Source organism: Chanodichthys erythropterus, chromosome 7, assembly GCF_024489055.1.
Source record: "Chanodichthys erythropterus isolate Z2021 chromosome 7, ASM2448905v1, whole genome shotgun sequence".
NCBI lineage: Eukaryota > Metazoa > Chordata > Actinopteri > Cypriniformes > Xenocyprididae > Chanodichthys > Chanodichthys erythropterus.
The window spans coordinates 1,610,001-1,613,785 of NC_090227.1; the positions used below are offsets into that span (position 1 = coordinate 1,610,001).

At 38.2% G+C, this 3,785-nt stretch overlaps 1 long non-coding RNA gene across 1 annotated transcript in view; it reads right to left on the minus strand.

Annotated features, from left to right (window-relative positions):
* LOC137023018 (uncharacterized) overlaps positions 1 to 2,793 on the minus strand; it is a 7,481-nt gene extending 4,688 nt beyond the window's left edge. Inside the window, exon 1 of the long non-coding RNA XR_010895461.1 lies at positions 2,578 to 2,793. This is a non-coding gene — a long non-coding RNA (uncharacterized lncRNA). The remainder of the gene's footprint in view (positions 1 to 2,577) is intronic.
* Between the last annotated feature and the right edge of the window lie 992 nt (positions 2,794 to 3,785).

The following is a 3,785-nucleotide window of genomic DNA, read 5'->3' on the forward strand; positions in this document are numbered from 1 at the left end:
CCTCTTGTACTATTTTTATGCACAGCGATCATTTAAAATTAATCTCTCATTTACTTTAAGGCTTATCGAAGGTGCGCGGGGGCCAGCGTCTGGTGTGCGGACGTGACAGATGCCATTCCCACAGTGCGGCGTGTGGATGTATTTCACTTGCATTATTGAGATTGTTTGGTTGGAAAATGTCTGTCTTTTATTTCTACAAAGTTTCATTCTCCCCATGGGATCTTCTGGTTTGTGTGTGCTGCCCTACTTTCTGTACGCCTGCCATGCAACAATAGCTTCTGAACGGTGTAAAAAGACACAAAAAAAACACAGCCCTCTGAAAGTGGTGAATACGACGACTTACGGCCGTCAGGAGATGGATTAATTTAACAGTTGGAGTAGAGAGGCGGGCAGGAACAGAGAGATGCTAATTTTAGAAGAGGGGAACATTTTTTTTTCCCTTGAATTCAAGTGTTTTGTCCTCTGACTGAAAGATCACAATATAGGTCACAAAGACAGTTTAGTTTAGTTACTGTTAACCCTTTAGCTCTGGTTGAGCGTAATGTCGGGTTACCTTGTTTAACCTTTTATGCTTTAGTTTCAAGATTTCACATTGTAAACCCTGGGTTAGCACTTTTATTTGCATATACATGAACATGCAACAAGCATGCAACCTGTTGGAGCGTTTGTCCATCTGTCGTAGATCCGCTCTGGTGGTCTTACGTACTGAAATATTCAAGCCGTCTCCTCATCCTGTTTAATTTTAACTCTCTTCCACAGATTCTGAAACTATCCACATTATTTTGCAAGGTGGAAATGATTACTGCGAATGTGCAAGACTTCCAATTAATGTGCGCCTACAGGGAACGAAGTAAATGCCCCATTGGTTGGGCAAACATGTTAAATGTCAAATTTTAGAACAACCCAATCACTTGGTTTGCCCATTTTCAATCCAAATCGGGTTGTTTTTAACCCCACATTTTTAGAGTGTAATGTGTCCATCAAATGCACTCTTAAGTATGTTGTTGGAAGTAGTTTTTCACATACTATATACACTTTCAAAATGCTGTGTTAAAAATAACCCAACTTGGGTTGAAAATGGACAAACCCAGCCCAACCTGCTGGGTAGTTTTATTCAACCCAATCCATCTAATTACTGTATTTCTTGCTTAAAATAGGTTGAAAATTTGCATTTATTAGTAAGTTTATTAAATAATAATTAAATGATAACTAATAAATGTTCACTGTGGCGAGCAGGGCGGGTGAGAGCCGTGAGGGAATGGCGCGAGGCCGGTGGCGCGAGTGATAATGAGCGTCACCTGGGAGGCGCACCGGCCTTGAGTCCCTCACGGAGGAGCTCCGGGAGCATAAAAGGAGGAGCGACTACAGTGAAGGACGAGAGAGGACCAGGCCTGGACTTTATTTTATGGTTTATTATGTTTGTGTGGCCGGCAGACGTCCGCGAGGGTCTGCCGGCATTACTTTGGTTTTGTTTGTTTATTTTGAGATTAAAGTTTGGTTGAATGTTCGCCGGTTCCCGCCACCTTCTTCTCGTATATACGAACTGTGTTACATTCACCTTTTGATTATTATTGTTGCCCGCCTCTTGTAATTATTTTTCTGATTTTAATTTATTTTGAGTTCATTTTAAAACAGCCATATAGTCATTTTTAATCAATAGTTTAGTTAAATAAAACTACTGAGCAGGTTGGGTTAAATGTAAAACCAACCCATTCACTGTTTTTGACTGTTTTTGTCACAGCTTGAGTTGTTTTTGACCCAGTATTTTTTAGAGTTTAATAGGGAAGTATTCGATTTCGGATGCAGCACATGTGTTTATGTGTCATTCATTCATTCATTCATTCATTCATTCATTCATTCATTCATTCATTCATTCATTCATTCAATATCAAGCAGCATGACGATCTGCTTTACAGCTAAAATAACTGGAATCAGATGACGCAGGAAGCCAGACACATTCCATTTACAAACGGCCACACCCACTCTTATATTAAAAATGAGGTGGATACCTCATTAATATTTAATGAGATAAGAGCTGGGGCAATTTTTGAAACACCATGCTGTAACATTCTAACACCACACTGTTCATTTTAGTGTATTCTTTGACGTTGCAGTTCAGTACTAGCAATGCAAAAGTGATTGAATGTGAAGTTTGACTTTCTTTTTCATCTTTTATGGTATGGATTAGCTGCTTAGCTAAAGTCAGAATAAAGTGTTTTTCATCATCCATTATTGAAGAGATTAATTTAATCCCAGGATAATCACAATCAAAGGGTGTAAAATAGATGCAGTATGTCAATTCGTCAGATACTGATGGCTATAATTTAACGAGGTGACTATTATATGGGTACAAATAACATGCTGACAGGTTTAAATCCATCAGCTGGTCAAAATACTTCTGAAACCAAATTAGTAATGGCTTACAAAACCAATCACATAGACTCTCTGTTTTTCAGCAGAAAGCTAAGGAACTAAAATCCAACCAAAATCTTTTCGTCTTAACAAATGAATCTGTCTTGCATCACTGCTTCACCCTCTGATCAAGGACGGCATATCTTAAAAGCCATGCAGCCTCACCTTGTTCGATATCCGGTGAAACTTAGACTCCAAACAAGACGCATACTGTACCATCTCAGGCTTTTTTCGTTAACTTAATTGATTGCTCCTTGCGAGCTGAGAAAGGATCTATATCTGGAAACATCTTTTGGAATTGCTTCCCTTATGTGTTTCTCTCTTTCTCGCCCGTTAACAAATCCATTTAACTTCTGCAACCTCTGTAGTCACAGACATTGATGGGATTTTAAGCTGGACTGAAACTTTGGATCAAAACCGTGGGATAGATTTGGGTGCACGTCCTGCTGGCTGTCTCTGATAGCTTGTTTTGGGAGCTCTGATAATCTTTTAGCGTCATCTATCACTTAGCCGTGGCCTTCATGCCTGTCAGAACGCTGAAGTGTTAAGTCAATAGACAGTCCTTGGTGATGTGGACGGTACCTGATAGCTCAAAAAATCAACCACCTGGAAAGCATATTGGGAAAGTTTGAAAAGCTCAATTGAGCATGTCATTTCGACATAAATTCTAATGAACTCTGATTGATATTAAGCAGGTTTAAAATATGATAGTAGAAGCTCATTCAGACATCTTAATACTGGGTTATTGTCAGAATTTTGTCAGATAATTTGTTGAGATATGGCACTGCAGATTGAATGCATCAGTGAGATTTTATGCACAAAAAAAGACAACCTAGGCTCTATACATTTAATTCACTGTAGTTATTTGCTGAAATAAACACTAGTGGCAGAAAAAATGTTATTCCTTTTCACACAAATTATGTTTACAGTGGCAAAATACTGATTAAACACTTTTCAAGACAATAAATACACGATTAAGATGATGTATACATGTATATTCTCAGAATTTGCCTCTGAATAGTGCTGGCTCCGTGGGCGTGGCCGCATTAGCGGATAATGAGTTGAATCACGGGAGTCTGACATGGCTCTCTTTTCATACAGATTACATAAACACAGAATTTTTGTTTTCGATTTGACTTACACTGACATTTCAACGTTTCTTTAGACATGTCTCATTTTTTGTGTCATTAGTATTCACTAAGTTACAGTTCATTTTCTGAGAACCATCAGATTGGACTTTGTTCAGAGGGAGATCATGCATCATGTTTTATTTATTTTACAAAAAGCACAACATTTTGTTTTTACTCTGAGTGTACACAAATAAAAGAAGACATTCTATAGTTTCAATTGATATATTACTTCTGTCTCTATGA